This window comes from Leucoraja erinacea, chromosome 8 (assembly GCF_028641065.1).
Source record: "Leucoraja erinacea ecotype New England chromosome 8, Leri_hhj_1, whole genome shotgun sequence".
Taxonomy (NCBI): Eukaryota; Metazoa; Chordata; class Chondrichthyes; order Rajiformes; family Rajidae; genus Leucoraja; species Leucoraja erinaceus.
Window position 1 is genome coordinate 18,379,213 of NC_073384.1, and position 20,424 is coordinate 18,399,636.

Here is a 20,424-nt window from a genome sequence, read left to right on the forward strand (position 1 = left end):
TGTTCATCGTCCTGTACCTGACTTATCAACTGCTTCCTTTTCTACCACCTATCTGTTTCTTCCACAATCTTTGTCACTGTCCTTACCAATATTTTCTAAAGTTTTACGATAACTTCTCTGACTTTTAATTCTGTGCCATGTCTGATGAGGGCTATCATACTATATGCCTTCCTTACCACTCTGTTACCATCAGTCAGAGTATTGAGTATAGAAGTTGGAAGGTAATGTTGCAGTTGTATAAAACGTTGGTGAGACCGCATTTATTGTTTTCAGGTCTGGGCACCATGTTATAGGAAAGATATTGTCAAACTGGAAAGGGTTCAGAGAAGATTTACGAGGAAGTTGCCAGGACTAGAGGGTGTGAGCTATAGTGAGAGGTTGAGTAGGCTGGGTCTCTATTCCATGGAGCGTTGGAGGATTAGGGGAGATCTTATAGAGGTGTACAAAATCATGAGAGGAATAAATCGGGTAGATGCACATTCCTTTACCCAGAGTAGGGGAATCGAGGACTAGAAGCCATAGGTTCAAGGTGAAGGGGAAAAGATTTAATAGGAATCTGAGGGGTAACTTTTTCACAGAGGGTGGTGGGTGTATGGAACAAGCTGCCAGAGGAGGTAGTTGAGGCTTGGACTATCCCATCATTTAAGAAACAGGTACATGGATAGGACAGGATTGGAGGGTTATGGACCAAGTGCAGGCAAGTGGGACTAGGATAGTTGGGACATTGTTGGCAGGAGTGGGTGAGTTGGGCCGAAGGGCCTGTTTCCACACTGTACTCTATGACTCTATCTTTATGGACATTCTAATGTACACCAAACTGCTTCTTCCCACGTCCCAGAGGCGGATGGGTCAGTGGGTTAACTGGCCAGTGTGAATTTCCTCATATGTGTAAATGATAAACATGGGGTGAAATCTAGGGTTGATGGGAATAGGGAGAAAAGATCGCCAAGTTGAGATTATTGTCATATGAGCCGATGAGCAAGTACGGTGAGATACAGGTGCTATGAAAATCTTGCTTACAGCAGCATCACAGGCACTTAGTTAACACGGAAAAACATCAATTATACATAACCTTTACATAAATTATCCATGAATTCTTTAAGACACTAAAAGAACAAAAAAAAAAGACTGTGCCTAAGTGGGGTGGAAAAAAAATGAGTGCAAGGGATGGGTTGTTGTGTTCCATTGCTGAAATGGGTTTAGGGTTGTGCAGGTCGGTTCAAAAACCGGATAGTTGTAGGAATATAGCTATTCTTGAACCTAGTGGTGTGTGAAATCAGGCTTCTGTAACTCTTAACTAATGGTAGCAATGAGCAGAGGGCATGGCCCAGTGGTGGGGGTTCTTGATGATAATGGCACCTTCCGAAGGCAGCACCTCGCATAGATTACAGGGAAGAAGGGTAGTAAATGGATTCTGAGAGTTGGCATAGACTCAATAGGCTGAAATAGCTTCCAACTATGTCATGTGGAAATATCGAATAATAAATAGTTTCCATCCCTAAACTGCCCACTGCTGTAAAAATATCAATACTAACTATACTAGCTACATGCAATAATACCAAACAAGTTACTTTGATATGGGCCCACACAATGCAACCCCCAGCGTTTCAGCCGTTGGCACTTCTCCTTAATTAAGCAGTGCTGGCAGTACCTCTGCAGAGAGGGGAACGGTGTTGATATACCTGGCCCATGACCTCTCAGCATTACAGACACTCATTTGGATGCATTATCAGTTAATCCCATACCTTCCCTTGGTCCTTTAGCATTTACAATCCCCCAGTGGGTGTGGACTTTAGTCCAATACAAGATTGCCTGCAATGTAATTGTGGAACTCGTTTTTAAACACATATGAGGGTAGCAGCACGGATGGGAATTACAGATTTGATGGAAGTCACACAGCACAGCAAGCTTGCTGAAGCTGTTTCCATGGTAACAACTTTGCAAGGAATGAAGCTCCTTTTAATATTCAGGCTTGGAGCTAGCCAGCTGTGCAATATTAATGAATCCAGAGAAGAATACGGAACACAACTGAGGAGGTCGTTTGGCCCATCCTGCTGATGCAGACACTTTGTGAAGACTCTCCAGTTCGTTCTATCCCCATGTTCTTTCCTCTGCTCTTTTCACAATTTAACCACTTCAAATAATTATCCAGCTCCCTTGACACCACTTCCAATGCTCTTTCAAGCGTGCTTTTCACAAATGGGGTGGAAGATCTTCAGGACACCTACTCCTTTAGGTCCTCAGTGCCAGACTCAGTCCCAAACAAACCTCTTTACCCTACGTACCTGATAGAAGGCTTCAGAACTGGGATAGGGACAGATTCCTCGAATACTTCGAATCTGTGGAATACTTACCTACTTATGACACAGATGAAGGCCATTCAGCTGAGCAAGTCTATGCTAGCTCCCAGCAGAGCAACCATTCCCACCCCTTTATTTCCCTGTATCCCACAACTAATCTCTCACAAATGTATAAAACCATCCCGATTTTCCTAATACCCAACAACTCGGGACAATTTACAGCACCCAATGATACTGGCAAAACGCACTTACTTGCGATCTGGGAGGAAACAGGAACACCCTGGGAACATCCTGGAGAAAGAACAAGCAAACTCCAAAAAGCTCCGGTGGTCAGGATTGACCCTGCGCTGCAAAGTTGTTGAGTTCTAGGTTTCATGTTCTAGTGAAAAGCCAATGACCTGAGGATGAACGATTTTTGGGGACTGAGATTAATGATTCAAAGCTTGGATGGGAAGATGGGTAAAGGAAGTCATGAGGAATGGCCTCCTCCTGCTTCTAACCACAGCTGGGTCTGAATCCTGGTATCCACTCCCCATCAGCACTGGGACTACCTTCACTGGAAGAACCACCGCAATTTGTCCCTACCTGCTCAAGGGCAATTAGGGATGGGTAATAAACGCTGGCCTTGCCAGCAATGCCCAAATCTCAAAAGAAAAGAAATTAAACTATCGATGTTCCCATGAAACTCACATCACAGCCCGCCAATGGACCCAACTACTGCTTGCTTTTTCACATCCAGATTAGGAGCAGGATTATGCCACTCAACCATTGGATCCTGCTCCACTTTTCAAGTAGATCTTGGCTGATCTGATATTAACCTCCTGCTGATCATTAGTAACCTTAGAGCCGCTTTGCCTACCAGGCATTTATTCACCTCTGCCTTTAAAATATTTTGCTTCCATTTCTCTTCGATGATAGTGAAGTACTTTGAAAGGTTGGCAATGGTCCTCATCTGTTACAATCTTCTGGACAATATTGGCCTCCTGCAATATGCATTCAGGAAAAATAGATTTGCGGAGGACACCATTTTCCTTGTAAAACACCCAGCTCTGGATCACCTCGATAATAAGAATACTTATGTCAGGATGCTATTCATTGATTACAACCCAATCTTCAATTCCATCATACTGAATATGCTCATCTCTAAACCGCTGGACCATGCCCTTGGGCCTCCATCTGCAACTGGCTTCTGGACCTCCTGACCTTAGAATTGATCAGCAAGATGAAATAATTTGTTATTGACCTAAGGAAGAGAGGAGGTGAACGCAACCCCATCCTCATCAACGGAGCTGCTGTAAAGATGTCAGTTCAGGTTTAGGTTCATTGGCATCCATATCACCATCAACCCAACCTGATTGCTTCACAATGATACAGTAATCAAAATGTTTTCTCACTTTAATATAGAAACAGCAAATTAATCAAAATCTAATCTTTGGGGAAGAGAGATCCAAAGGCCCAGGACCATTTCACCTTAACTTTGCCATTTGCCTTTGTGACCATTTTTAAATAGAAACCAAGTTCTAGATTCTCACATGCCTCATCCACTCCACAGGAGCTTCTGTTTTGTCTCATCTCACTCCAACACTGCATGCCTCCTCAAGTTTCTGACCATCTTCCCTTTAAATGGACATATAACATGTTAAGGAGTGCAATTCTATATTGCCCATTAGCCTCCCTCTCTTTGACTCATAGATTCATAGCGTTATACAACATGGAAATTGGTCCCTTGTCCCAACTCATGAATGCCGACCAAGATGCATATCTAAGCCAATCCCATTTGTTTGGCTCATATCCCTCTAAACCTTTGTTATCCACATACCAGTCCAAATGTTGTACTTGTGCCTGCCACCACCTTCCATATGCCCAGCTCTTTCTGTGTGTAAAACCAGTCCCTCGAATCCCCTTTCAATCTTTCCCCTCTCACCTTAAATTAATGCCCTCCATTGAGACTAGAAAGGCTGCGACTATCTATCCAATCTGTGCCTCTCATAATTTGATAAACTTCTGTAATGTTATTCCCTCATCTAGTAAAAAAGTACTTTTGGTTGTTGTTGTTCATCACCCTTTCTCGAGTAAAACGTTGACATCTCGCCTTGAGTGTTGCCATGTATACAAAGTTGGTTGATTAGACCAATCAGCTGATTGAGCCGATTAGAGCTCAAAAGTTCAGTCTACACAAATGACAGAGGTGTAGGTTAATTTTGATCTAATTCTTGATTTTCTAGATTCTCTATTCCCCTTTCCTCCGTCCATTCTAGCTTCCACATATGAGCAAGCGCTGTTTTTTTATATGGGTAGGCCAAACTGGATGGTTCAAGGTTTGTTGTTCTCACTAATGTGTGTTGGTGTTGAAATTCTGCTGGGATGTTGTAAGAGAGTCTTTGAATCTCTTGTTCGGCCCACCAGCTGATCATTTGCCCTCAGTCAGCTTTCCATAAAGTGGCTGTCATCAGGCCTTCTTTTGACATGTCCTACACATGTGATCTGTGTGCATATAATATTAACACAGGCAAACTATGACGGTTGGAAAAAAGGGTCCGGAGGAGGTTTACAACAATGTTCCCAGAATGAGTGGGCGAGCATATGATGAGCGTTTGATGGAGCTGGGCCTCTACACGCTGGAGTTTAGAAGGATGAGGGGACACCTCCTTGAAAATTATCGAATTGTGAAAGGCTTGGGGAGAGTGGATGTGGAGAGGATGTTTCCTATAGTGGTAGAGTCTAGGACGAGAGGTCATAGCCTCAGAATAAAAGGATGTTCCTTTAGGAAGGAGATGAGGAGGAATTTCTTTAGCCAGAGGCAGGTGGAATTATTTTCCATAGAAGGCTGTGGAGGCCAAGTCAATTGATATTTTTTTAAGGCAGAGATGGATAGATTCTTGATTAACGTGGGCGTCAGGGTTCATGGGGCGGGCAGGAGAATGGGGTTGAAAGGGACAGAGAGATCAGCCATAACTGAATGGTGGAGTAGACTTGATGGGCCAAATAGCCTAATTCTGTTCCTATCATTTATGAACATTAAAAAGATTAGAAATTGGATTTTCCAGTCAGATTTGGAGCTTTATGCTGCCGCTCGCTGAGAGTGTGGGTTGCAGTCTGGACTGGAGTGTTTGGACATTGTACGATGTCAAATTGACTGATTCCAGTTGCTGGGTTGGGCTCAATCTCCACCAGAGGTGGCAGGAAGCTTGTTGATGAATGCTAGATGTCTGAGCCATTACCAAGAAGCAGGACAATTATATAAGCTACTTAAAGGCACCTCCTGTGGCCACATCCACATTGTCAATTAAGGCTGGCATGTGGGAGTGAAAGGCAAGGGAAAATCAATGAGCTCAAGGAATGATTGTTTTGTCTCTGTGGGTGTGTGCTTGCTGAATGAATGAATCACTTTCCTTCCTTGGGAGTGTGGTTCTGTTATCACCATGTTACTGGGCAAAAAAACCAGCAGCAAAGAGTCCAATGATTTTTTACTCCTCTATCAGGTCCTCTCTCAAATCTTGAGGGCGTAGGTTTATGGCAAGGGATAGGAGACTTACATAGAACATAGAACAGTACAATACAGGTACCGGCCCTTCAGCCCTCTATGTCTGTGCAAAACGTGAAGCCAAGGTAAACTAATCTCATCTGCCTGTGCATGATCCATTCTTTAGGCTTTAGACTTAAGAGATACAGTGTGGAAAATTGGTCCTTTGGCGCAACGGGTCTCTGCCGTCCAGCGACCATCCTGTACACTAGCACAATCCTACACACTAGGGACAATTTACAGAAGCCAATTAAACTCCAAACCTGTACGTCTTTGGACGGAGGGAGGAAACCGGAGCACCCGGAGCAAACCCATGTGGTCACTGGAAGAAAGAACAAACTTTGTACTTACAGTATATGTAATCAGGATCAAAGCCTGGTCTCTTGGGCTGAAAGGCAGCAACTCTATTGCTGTGTCACTGTGCCGCCTCTACCACTATGCCACAGTGTCTCTAAATGCCACTATCATATTTACCTCCTGGCTGTGTTCCTTTAACTCCTTTAAACTTTTCCTCTTTCACCTTAATATGGGGCTACACAGTGGCACAATGGTAGAGTTGCTGCCTTACAGCACCAGGGACTGGGGTTCGATCCTGACTTTGGGTGCCAGCTCCCTACCCTATCTATGTTTCTCATAATTTTATATACTTCTATTAAATCTCCCCTCAACTTCTGATATTTCAGAGAAAACAATCCAAGTTTGTCCAATCTTTCCTTATAACTAATGCATGTCTTTGGAATGTGGGAGGAAACTGGAGCACCTGGAGAAAACCCATGTTGTCACAGGGAGAATGTACAAGCTGCATATTGACAGTGCCCGAGGTCAAGATTGAACCCAGGGCTCTGGCACTATAAGGCAGCAACTCTACCACTGCGCCACTGTGCCGCCCCTTTAAACATCAAACCTGATCTTGAGTAGATTCCTGTTGTGTGACTCAGGTCCTTTAGTTTAAGAACCAACTTTGTATCAAGTTTGAGATCAGTCCTGTTCACCTTGAGGAGCCAGTACCATCATTCTGCCACTCCACATTTTGTCAGTCCAACTGGAAGTGCAGATCCATCTATCAGAACATGTATATGTCTCTCCCACTCAGTTACCCCTACCTACCTGTCTTCGTTCTTTGAATCTTTGTGCTGGAGACTGAAGAATTCCTGGAGAGTTCAGTGTCTTGCAGAGACATGGAGTCATCGTTATACAGCACGTTAACCGGTCCTTCAGTCCAACTCATCCATGCCTGACCAAGATGTCCAAAGATGGAATGTGAGGTGACTGGCTTTGTTCTTCTTCAACAAGAACATGTAGAACATGTGTAGCCTCTCATGCCTGTCCCCTACATGGTTGTTCTGAGCGTGGTCTCAATGCCCCAACTGAATTCCTACATTGGTGGAAAAGCAACAAACTAAGTCATATTTGCAACAAAAGCATTTCGTTACAATGGTCTGGAAAACTCTTTACAAGGTCACCATTGTTGACATTGCTGCACTCCAGTTAAAATGTACGTTTGGTGCGTGGTTCTGTGTCATTCAAACCATAGTTATACATTCTGGCGAAAACAATCTTCAAATCTTGAGCCCAGTGTATTTAAGGCAGGCAACGCTATTCAGAGACGTGCAACCAGTACATATTGTCCCTTGGCTAAATTATAGAGTGCAACAGATGTTCTACTGCAATTAATTACTCACCATAAACATGCAGTCGGCCATGAAGTGGTTTTCAGCAAAGTTACTCAGAATCTGGAATCTATCTATGACAGCTAGAATAAATCAGAACATTTTAGAAACACTCGACAGAGTCATAGAGCTACATAATATTGCATGGAGTCAGACTATTCAGCCAACCTTGTCTATGCCCACCTAGTTGTTATACGGGGGCTTGTTCCATTTGCTTGCATTTGGCCCAAATATCTCTGAAACCTTCCTATTCATATATCTGTCCAAACGTCTTTTGCAAATCATTATTGTATCTGCTTCAATAACATCCTCTGGTAGCTCATTCCAGAATGGAATATACTCTGAGTGAAAAAGTAGCTCATGATCTTGTCTTGAATCTGTCTCCTCTCACCCTAAGCCTGTGCCCTCTCGTTTTGGTGTCCTCTGTACTGGATAACAGATTGTGACCATGGGCAGGTCAGGCTCTTGGGTGTGGAAAGAGAAACAAACGTAACATTTCAGATCAAAGACCCTGCTGATCGAGTATTGATTTGAAGGCTCGTTTCAGTTCAGTTTAGAGTTTAGTTCAGAGGTGTGGTCTAGAAACAGGCCCTTTGGCCACCAAGTCCAATAGACTGCCTATCATCCGTTCACAGTAGTTATACATTATCCTACCTTTATTCATTAGGTGCAATTTTACAGAGCCAATTAACCTACACGCACACATCTTTGGGAGGTGAAAGGAAACCAAGCATCTGGAGGAAGCCCATGTGGTCACAGGCAGAATGTGCAACCACACAGACAGCACCTGTAGTCAGGATCAAAATTGGGGCTCTGGCACTGACAGGGCAGCGACTCTACCAGCTGTAACACTGTGCTGCCCATCCTATTAACTCTGGAGTCATAGAACTACATATAACCATATAACCATATAACCATATAACAATTACAGCACGGAAACAGGCCATCTCGGCCTTACAAGTCCGTGCCGAACAGCTTTTTTCCCTTAGTCCCACCTGCCTGCACTCATACCATAACCCTCCATTCCCTTCTCATCCATATGCCTATCCAATTTATTTTTAAATAATACCAACGAACCTGCCTCCACCACTTCCACTGGAAGCTCATTCCACACCGCTACCACTCTCTGAGTAAAGAAGTTCCCCCTCATATTACCCCTAAACTTCTGTCCCTTAATTCTGAAGTCATGTCCTCTTGTTTGAATCTTCCCTATTCTCAAAGGGAAAAGCTGATCCACAGCAACTCTCTATCCCTCTCATCATTTTAAAGACCTCTATCAAGTCCCCCCTTAATCTTCTGCGCTCCAGAGAATAAAGACCTAACTTATTCAACCTTTCTCTGTAACTTAGTTGTTGAAACCCAGGCAACATTCTAGTAAATCTCCTCTGTACTCTCTCTATTTTGTTGACATCCTTCCTATAATTGGGCGACCAAAATTGTACACCATACTCCAGATTTGGTCTCACCAATGCCTTGTGCAATAATAGCCAATGCAAGATAATAGTCGAATAAATACCGGAGGTCTCACCTTCTGTAGTTGGAACATCAGAGGTGCGAATGAGCCAATTAAAAGAGGTAAAATTCTGGCACAATTAAAATCATTAAATATGGATATTGCGTTCCTACAAGAGACACATTTGAAACAACAAACTCAGATCAGATTAAGGGCAAATTGGATAGGTCAAACCTATTACTCCTCATTCACCTCTAAAGCAAGAGGCACGGCCATTATAATTCGGAAGGGCATACCTTTTAAATTAAAGAATTCCATATCTGATAAAGAGGGAAGATATGTTATAGTCACAGGAGAAATTTACAATACACCTTTAACTATGATAAATATTTACGCTCCTAACTTAGATACCCCACAAGTGTTTAGGAAAATAATAGATTTAATCGTAGAGCATAATTTTCAAAAGATAAGAATGGGGGGAGATTTCAATTGTGATATAGATCCATATTTAGATAAATCAATAAAGCTAGGGAAGCGTCTTGTTAAAACCAAGACCTGTGAATTTTTAAATACTTATATAAAAAATAATAACATAACTGATGGTTGGAGAATAGCAAATCCAAGTGGTAGGGAATACTAATTTTATTCATCAGTTCACAACACTTATTCGCGAGTTAACTATTTCTTACTGGACACAAAATTGATCCCGTATACGAATGAACCATCATATCATAATAGTATTATTTCTGATCACTCACCATTGACTTTTATACTTAAAATTGAGGGAATGCCGAGTATAAAGCCTTTTTGGAGGTTCAATGTACACATATTAAATAACCCGCAGGGTTATGAGTATATAAAAGAACAAACAAAACTTTTTTTCGAAACAAATGACACACCGGGTATTTCTGCACCGCTATTATGGGAGACCTTTAAGGCATATATTCGCGGTGTCATAATCTCTTATCAAAGTTTTCAAAATAAGGAAAATAAAAGAGAACTTCAGCGGATAGAACAGAAGATAAAATTACTAGAACTGGACAATGCAACTGACCCAACCATAAATAAACATAATAAGATAACTTTACTGAAATATAAAGTCAATAGAATATTATCGGCTAGAGTAATAAGAGTATTCCAAATTACAAAACAAGCACACTTCGAATTTGGGGATAAGCCACATAAACTGCTTGCGAGGCAACTGAAGCAACGAGAAAAGGAAAAAACTATTACAAAAATTAAATCGGACAATGGTGAGTTGCTAACATTGCCTAAGGATATTAATAAGAGGTTTGCCCAATTTTATCATAATTTATACACATCCAAAATAAAGACAGATGTAAGTAAAATTACAAATTTTTTAGATAATTGCAAGCTCCCAAAATTGGGTAGTTTAGAACAAGAGCAATTAGGAGCACGGATTACTAGTGAAGAAATAAAACAAATAATAAACTCATTGAAAAATGGGAAGACCCCAGGACCAGGTGGCTTTAGTAATGAATTTTATAAAAGATTTCAGGAGTCTATTGTACCAAGATTATTTAATTTATACACGCAGGCTTATACTGAAAATAAACTACCAGAAACCCTAGCAGAAGCAACAATAACGCTTATACCAAAAAAAGATAAAGATTTAGAAGAGCCTGGTTCTTATAGAGCTATATCACTTCTAAATACGGATCAGAAAATTTTAGCAAAGATTCTAGCTAGAAGGCTAAATAATTATATTAACAATTTAATAAATACGGATCAAACGGGTTTTATACCCAAAAGACAATCATTTAATAATTTGAGAAGGCTTTTTAATATAATGTACTCTCATAAGAAGGACAATTAAGATATCTCAGTGGTCACGTTGGATGCAGAGAAGGCATTTGATCAAGTAGAATGGCAGTATTTACACAAGGTACTCCAAAAATTTAATATGGGAGAGAATTTTATCAGATGGATTAAACTACTTTATGACAGACCTACGGCAAGAATATTAACTAACAATACACTATCTCCAAAATTTTACTTATCAAGGGGTAATAGGCAAGGGTGTGCCTTATCACCATTGCTATTTGCCCTTATGATAGAACCGTTGGCCGAAAGGATTAGAAATCACCCGAATATTCACGGATATAACAGCAAGGACTCAAAGAATAAAATTTCATTATACGCGGATGATATCCTTTTATATATTACTAATACACAAACGAGTATACCCACCTTATTAACACTAATTGAGGAATTCGGCTCTTTTTCAGGATACAGAATAAATTGGAATAAAAGCGAAATTATGTCTTTAAAACCACAGGATTCGAGACACTTACTAAAATTCCCCTTCAAAATTGCAACAGAAAAATTTAAGTACCTGGGTATTCAAATTACGAGAAGACACAAATCATTATTTAGTGCTAATTTTATACCACTATTAAATAAACTGAATGATACGATTAAATTTTGGAAAACGCTTCCACTCTCATTGATAGGCAGAATTAACGCTATAAAAATGACTTTCCTACCACAATTAATATATTTGTTTCAAGCAATTCCAATATATATTCCAAAATATTTTTTCAAAAAATTAGATTCCACTATCACTAATTTTATATGGGACTACAGAACACATAGAATTCAACGAAAGCATTTGTGCAAATCTAAAGAAGTGGGGGGTTTATCATTACCTAACTTTATATATTACTACTGGGCAGTGCATATTAAGAACATAATATACTGGCTAGATAGTTCCACTCAGCAGTTGGAGTGGATAAGAATGGAGAAAGAGGAGTGCTATCCGCACGATATAGGAACGATCCTGCTCTCACCGATAAAATTGAATAGTATAATATATAAGAAGAACCCAATTATTCACAATATAATAAGAATTTGGAAACAAATAAAAGCATCCTTGAAATTAAATAATTTATCAGTACTAACCCCACTACTGAACAACCCCGCATTCAAACCTTCTCTCATCGACAACACATATCAGCAATGGGATAGACTGGGGATTAGGAAAGTAGGGGACATGTATGAAGTGGGCAAACTGTTATCATTTCAACAATTAAAATTTAAATTTAAATTGAAGGATAATCAATATTTTAAATATATACAGGTATGTGACTTTATGAAGAAACATACACATAGATTTCAAACTATATTTTTAGATCCTTTAGAAGAAGCAATGAATATTAAGGCTGATTCACAAAAATTAATATCATACTTTTATAATAATATATTAAATAGAGAATCACCCTCAACAGAAGCATTAAGGGAAGATTGGGAACAAGAGCTGATGACAAAGATCTCGAAGGATAGATGGGAAAAATATTTGATGAACACACATAACTGTTCAATTAATGCAAGACACAATTTAATTCAATTCAAATTATTACATAGACTATATTATTCAAAAACGAGGTTGAACAAATTTTATCCAAACGTCTCTCCCAGATGCGATAAATGTTTGTTTCAAAACGCTAATATAACACACTCATTTGTTGGATGTACAAAGTTGAATAAATTTTGGAGTGATATATTCGATATATTTACAAAGATTTTCAAGTCAAGAATAGAACCCAAAACAGAATGGATTATATTTGGAATAATAGGAGAAGATACCAATTTAAATAAAGATCAAAATGTTTTTTTTTAATTATGGGTTAATAATTGGAAAGAAATTGATACTTAAATTTTGGAAAAGTACAACCACACCAACTGTTAAAATGTGGATTAGGAATATGATGGATATAGCACGCCTTGAAGAAATGAGACTCCGACTAATAGATAAATATGACCAATTCTTAAAGAGTTGGTCTCCTTTTATCGACTTTTTGGAATCATGTGATGCAGCGGTGCCGTAAGGATTGCCGATTTCAGTTCATGACGCGGATAGATCTACATCTCCGAATACAGATTTGAAAAATTCTCTTTTAAGGGGCCTTCTCTTCTATTTCTACTCTCCTCTTTCTCTCTTCCCTTTTTTATTTTTTATATACACACTTCACGTTTTTCTACTCTCTGCCATCTATTTTTCCACTTTTTCCCCTTTCTATTGCTTTCTTTTTCTTGATCTGCTTACTTTTTTCTTATAACATAAAACTAGAGGTTGTACATAGAATGGATTACGGTATTACATAGTTGGCACCTAACATTAGGTTCCACTGTACTGTTTTGTGCTGTATTAACTTCTAATAAAATAAACAAAAAAAAAAAAAAAAAAAAAAAAAAAAAAAAAAAAAAAAAAATTTAACATTACATCCCAACTTCTATACTCAATGCTCTGATTTATAAAGGCTAGCATACCAAAAGCTTTCTTTACCACCCTATCTATATGAGATTCCACCTTCAAGGAACTATGCACGGTTATTCCCAGATCCCTCTGTTCAACTGTATTCTTCAATTCCCTACCATTTACCATGTATGTCCTATTTTGATTTGTCCTGCCAAGGTGTAGCACCTCACATTTATCAGCATTAAACTCCATCTGCCATCTTTCAGCCCATTTTTCCAAATGGCCTAAATCACTCTGTAGACTTTGAAAATCCTCTTCATTATCCACAGCACCCCCTATCTTGGTATCATCTGCATACTTACTAATCCAATTTACCACCCCTTCATCCAGATCATTGATGTACATGACAAACAACAAAGGACCCAACACCGATCCCTGAGGCACCCCACTAGTCACCTGCCTCCAAACCGACAAACAACCATCCACCATTACCCTCTGGCTTCTCCCATTCAGCCACTGTTGAATCCATCTTGCTACTCCTGCATTTATACCCAACAGTTGAACCTTCTTAACCAACCTTCCATGAGGAACCTTGTCAAAGGCCTTACTAAAGTCCATATAGACAACATCCACTGCTTTACCCTCGTCAATTTCCCTAGTAACCTCTTCAAAAAATTCAAGAAGATTAGTCAAACATGACCTTCCTGGCACAAATCCATGCTGACTATTCCTAATCAGACCCTGTTTATTCAGATGCTTATATATATTATCTCTGAGTATCTTTTCCATTAATTTGCCCACCACTGAAGTCAAACTAACAGGCCTATAATTGCTAGGTTTACTCTTAGAACCCTTTTTAAACAATGGAACAACATGTGCAGTATGCCAATCCTCGGGGACTATTCCCGTTTCTAATGACATTTGAAATATTTCTGTCATAGCCCCAGCTATTTCTACACTAACTTCCCTCAATGTCCTAGGGAATATCCTGTCAGGACCTGGAGACTTATCCACTTTTATATTTTTCAAAAGTGTCAGTTCTTCTTTTACTTTGAAACTCATAGTCTCCATAGCTACTCTACTAGTTTCCATTACCTCACATAATTCAATATCCTTCTCCTTGGTGAATACCGACGAAAATAAATTGTTCAATATCTGCCCCATCTCTTTTGGCTCTGCAGATAGCTGTCCACTCTGTCTGTCCAATGGACCATTTTTATCCCTTGTTATCCTTTTGCTATTAATATAGCTGTAGAAACCCTTTGGATTTACTTTCACCTGCCAAAGCAACCTCATGTCTTCTTTTAGCTTTTCTAATTTCTTTCTTAAGATTCTTTTTACATTCCTTATACTCCTCAAGCACCTCATTTACTTCATGCTGCCTATAATTATTGTAGATCTCCCTCTTTTTCCGAACAAGATGTTCAAGATAACAGAAACAATTCAACCCAAGTTTAATTCAGAATAGAAGTTGGGAGGTCATGTTGCAGTTGTATAAGGTGTTGGCGAGGCCACATTTAGAGTATTGTGTTCAGTTCTGGGCACCGTGTTATAGGAAAGATGTTGTCAAGCTGGAAAAGGTACAGAGAAGATTTACAAGTATATTGCCAGGACTAGAATGTTGGGAAGCTATATCGAGAGGTTAAGTAGGCTGGGACTCTATTCCTTGGAACGCATGAGGATGAGGGGTGATCTTATAGAAGTGTATAAAATCTTGAGAGTAATAAATTGGGTAGATACAGAGTCTCGTGCCCAGAGTCGGTGAATCGAGGACCAGAGGACGTAGGTTTAAGGTGAAGGGGAACAGATTTAATAGGAATCCGTGGGTTACGTTTTTCACACAATGGGTGGTGGGCGTATGGAGCAAGCTGCCAGAGGAGGAAGTTGAGGCAGGGACTATCCCAACATTTAAGAAGAAGTTAGACAGGACAGGTTTGGAGGGATATGGATCGAATGCTGGCAGGTGGGACTAGTGTAGCTGGGACATGTGGGCAAGATGGGCCGAAGGACCTGTTTCCACACGATATCACTCTATGACTCTATGACTCAATGGCACCAGTCTGACCATCAACCACCAATTTACACTAATCCTGCACTAATCCACTTTTATTCTCTCCACATTGCATTAACCCCACCCCACCCCCCCTCACCCCTCAGATTGTACAAACCACCTACAAGGGGTAGTTTAGAGCTGCCAATTAATCTACTAGCCTGCATTCTTTGGGATGTGGGAAGAAACCGGAGCTCCTGGGGGAAACCTACATGGTCACTCGGAGAATATGCAAACTTCACACTGATATTATTGGAGTCTGTAGCGAACCCACGTCACTAGCACTGTTAAGCAGCAGCTGTACCAGCTGCCCCACTGTGACGACCTCAAAACTGTGTTTCACTCTCCCCGGACACTGCCTGAACTTTTTCCAGCATTCTCTGTTTTTATTCCAGTTGTCGAACAATTGCTTTTTTATTTAATTTTCATGAACAATAAGTAGGGTCCTTTGCCACCAACAAAATGCGTTTTGAGGTGCAATCCTTTCCAAGAGGCGCATTGCAGCCAGTTTAAGCAGAGCAAGCTCCAGAAAGCAGGATATGGACCAGGCAGGCGTTTTTTAGCTGGTGATCAAGGGTTGACTATTGGTCAGAACTCGAGGCATAATGCCTCTTCTTTTCTTCACCATATTCCCAGGAAACGTTACCAAGTCCCACTGAAAGTGGTCTCATTTCAATGTCTCATATGAAAGATATGTTCCTTCTCATCATTTTTCTGTTAGTAAGCATGGCCATACAGCCAAGGTGACATGATTTAAGGTGATCAGACACAGGTATATTCCTCGTTAGAACCAGGTAACCTCAATGTTGCATTATAACAGGAGCTGCAGAGTTCGGATGCATCTATTCAACATGCGTGAAAAGGAGAGAGTTAGCTGCTTCAAATTCATAACTTCATAAGTTCTAGGAACTAAATTAGGCCATTTGGCCCATCAAGTCTACTGCGTCATTCAATCATGGCTGATTTATCTTACCCGCGCAACCCCATTCTCCTGCCTTCACCCCATAACTCTTGATAACCTTACTAATCAAGAATCTGTCAAACTCATATCCATTGATTTGGCTGCCACCGCCATCTGTGGTAATTAATTCACAGATTCTCCATCCTCTGACTAAAGAAATTCCTTCTCATCACCTTTTTAATGGTACGTCCTTTATTCTGAGGCTGTGGCCTCTGGTCCTAGACTCTCCCATTAGTGGAAACTTCCTCTCCACAGTCACTCTATCCAGGCCTTTCACTTTCGTTGTATGTTAACATCTCAGATAAATTGTGCAGGGCCCAACACATAGATGTAATCACAAAAAGGCACACTAATGCCTCAACTTTCTTAGAAGTTTTAAAAGGTTCAGCATGCCATCAATTATGAAATTAAGTCACCATATACTCCAACAAACTTCAATAGATGCTGTTAGAAGTGTCATGACCTGTTATAGCAATTCCATGCACAAGAACTTCAGAGGCTGTGGAGAGCGATGGATTCATAGGCACAGCCATTCCCTCCATTGAAAGCATCAAAATGACGTGCTGCTTCAAGGCAGCTTCTATCATCAAAAATCCCAACCATCTGAGCCATGTGCTATTCTTGTTGCTACTATTGGGCAGGAGGTACAGAAGCCTTAAGTCCCACAGCACCAGGTTCAGGAACAGTTACTTTCCTACAACCATCAGGGTCTTGAACCGACCTGAATGATCCTAATCCCATCTCCACCAGGGAACATTGTGGACCACCACAGATCTCTTGTAGCACCATGGACTTGTTTTCTAATTGTGTTTCGTCGTATGGTCTTAGCATGTTCTTATTCTTTTCACTCTCTTGTATTTTTTATATATAATTTATGTTTCTGCATGTCCTTTGAGTCAATGTGCATGTCACACTTAGCAGCCCATCCTTGTTCCCTTCAATGTATTGCTATCAATAGACAATAGACAATAGGTGCAGGAGTAGACCATTTGGCTCTTCGAACCAGAACCACCTTCAATGTGATCATGGCTGATCATCCACAATCAGTACCCCGTTCCTGCCTTTTCCCCATATCCCTATCTTTAAGAACTCTATTTAACTCTCTTTTGAAAGCATCCAGGGAACCGGCCTCCATCGCCCTCAGATGCAGAGAATTCCACAGACTCACAACTCTCTGTGTGAAAAAGTATTTCCTCATCTCCATTCAAAATGGCTTACCCCTTATTCTTAAACTGTGGCCCCTGGTTCTGAACTCCCCCAACATCGGCAACATGCTTCCTACCTCTAGCGTGTCCAAACCCTTAATAATCTTATATGTTTCAATAAGATTGTTCGGCACGGACTTGTAGGGCCGAGATGGCCTGTTTCCGTGCTGTAATTGTTATATGATTATATGTTATATGGTTAAGATTCCCTCCCATCCTTCTAAATACCAGAGTATACAAAGCCCAGCTGTTCCATTCTATCAACATATGACAGTCCCGCCATCCCGGGAATTAACCTAGCGAACCTACGCTGCACTCCTTACAGTTCACCATCCTTCCAAACTCCACAGCCTCACTATTGGAAACTGCCACAAAAGTCCAAGTGTAATTCAGGTACAGGAAGGAGCAAGCACAGTACCCTGTGAGAAAACACATTGCTCTTCCCAGCCTCACAAAAGCACAGGAACACCCCACAAGTAGACTCCTCATCCCACCAGTCTGAAGAAGGGTCTCGACCAGAAACGTCACCCATTCCTTCTATCCAAAGATGCTGCCTGTCCCGCAGAGTTGCTCCAGCATTTTGTGTCTGTCCACGAGTAGACAAGTAATCCACCTGATCTCCTGTTATCTGGTGAGTAACAGATTGTCAAAGGTCGCAAAGGTAAAAGATGACGCACAAACCAGGCTCTGTCTTATTCTTGGAAAGAGAAACATAATTAATATTTCAGGAGAAGCCATCTGGTTGAAAGTTGAAAGTTTAATCGGAGAGAATACACTTTCTCTGTCCATATCAGAACCTGCCAGTTCTGTAAGTCGTCCAACTGTAATATTGACTCAGTTTCCTTGCTACCCTCTCATGACCTGCACATATGGTGTCTCTTTGCAGCTCCCTCATACCTTCAATAGATACCTTCAATAACCAGATACCTTCAATAACAGACTATCACCACAGTAATATGTATTATAAATACAAGGAACTGCAGATGCTGGTTTACAAAAAAAGGACAATATTCTGCAATAACTCAGCAGGTTAGGCAGCATCGCTAGAGAACATGGAGAGGTGATGTTTTGACAATAACAATATAAATAATTTTGCAATACCTTTTAATTTTACTAATTTCAATTTTCTTAAAAGTGGAATCAAGCTCAACTCTGGGTTTGAACTGCCCTCCAGACTATCAATCTGGGATCATACTGTGCATGATGTACAATAAATCTATCACAACATGAAGCTAATCCCAGATTTGGTTTCTGAGTAGCTGCACAAGGTTTTTCAGTTATGAAAATACTGATAAAGACTCTCCATGATTCTTTAATTTTGTTTCTGATTCTAATTCTGATTCTGGTCTTGATTCTGCACCCCTGTTTATCGAGTCCACACACCCATGAACTTTTTAAAAATCTCCATCTACCGAACTTGGGCTCTTTATTAAACAAACTATATGCACATGACCCCGGATTTCCCTGTTCCTGGCAATAAAGCCAAAAAGATAGAGTCATAGAATTATACAGCAGGGAAACAGGCCCTTTGGCCCAACTCGACCATGCTGACCAAGATGTCCACCTGAGCTAGTTCCATTTCCTTTCGGTTACCAAATATCATAATTGTATCTTTCTCTACAACTTCCTTTGGCAGCCAGGTCCATGTATGCACAATCCTCTGTGGGACTTCACAGATCCCCTTTAAATCTTTTCCTTCGCACGTTTAATTTTAGACTTCCCTACCCTGGGGAAAAGATAGCGACCGTTCACCTTATCCATTCCTCTCATGATTTTGTACATTTCTATAAGGTTACCCCTCAGCTTCCTAAGGACTATAAAGCCCAGCCTTTCCTTAAAAGTCAGATGCTCACTCCAGTATTGTCCATCCCCTCTAACCAAAGTAATCCCTATGAGTAGTTTATCTGCTCCACATGAGAGTAAATGCCTCTTGGCATCTCCAAGGTATGATAATCACCCTGACCAACAGACCTATATATACACTGTTCTCCCTACCCTGAGCCAGTTGCCATGGACCTCCAGGCTGTGAATCCAGTTCAGTGAGGGCCTGTGCTGCTCAATGCTCCCGTGGAGTTCTGGCTATTGCAGGCTGTGAACTCCATCCCTTGTGGTGAAAGGAGACACCAGGTTAGACACAAGACCCCACAATGAGATCACATCCAGATGATGAGCAGAAGGTGCCCCCTACAAAAACAACAACCGTGCAATATCTCAAACAAATAACAAAGTGGTATTGGAACCCAGGGGATCTGGAGGAAATTGTTAGACAAGGTTTCAAGATTTGAATCCTGCTTCAGACTGATGGAGAAGGGAGAGAAACCTGGAAATTAGAGGTGGGAGTGAGGCAAAGCCTATCTAAGTGACAGGTCGCTATCTGTGGTGGGATGTCATTCACAAATACGAGGAGATAATATCAAAGGGTCGAGGTTGAAAGGAGTCAGGAAAGAAGAGGAGGAGTGAAATGTAAATGGATATGGGTGGCAGGGGACAAGGTGGTAGGGGGAAAGGATGGGGAGAGAAAAAATGGGAAATAAATGAATAATGGGGTCTTAGAGAGGGGGGGTGGAAAGAGGAGGGGTAATGGGCATAATGCGAGAAAGGTTTGCATATCGGGAGGGGGTGAGAAATTAGTTGGTCAATGTTTCTGCCAATGGGTTGTAGGCTTGCCAAGCAAAAAATGAGGTGCCGTTCCTCCAGATGGTGTGTTGTCTCACTCTGGCAATGTAGGAGCCCAGGGCAGAAAGGTCAGTATGTGAATGGGAAGAGGAGTTACTGTAAAATGGCTAACAAATGGGAGTTCCAGCAGGTCTTGGTAGACAGAGCAGGTGTTTGGCTCTCATCTCTAGTGGAACGGCCTCAGTTCAATGACAATAGAGGGATGATTTTGGTCACCTAATTATAGGAAGGATGTCAACAAAATAGAGAGAGTACCGAGGAGATTTACTAGAATGTTGCCTGGGTTTCAGCAACTAAGTTACAGAGAAAGGTTGAACAAGTTAGGGCTTTATTCTTTGGAGTTTAAGGGGGGGAGGGAACGATAGAT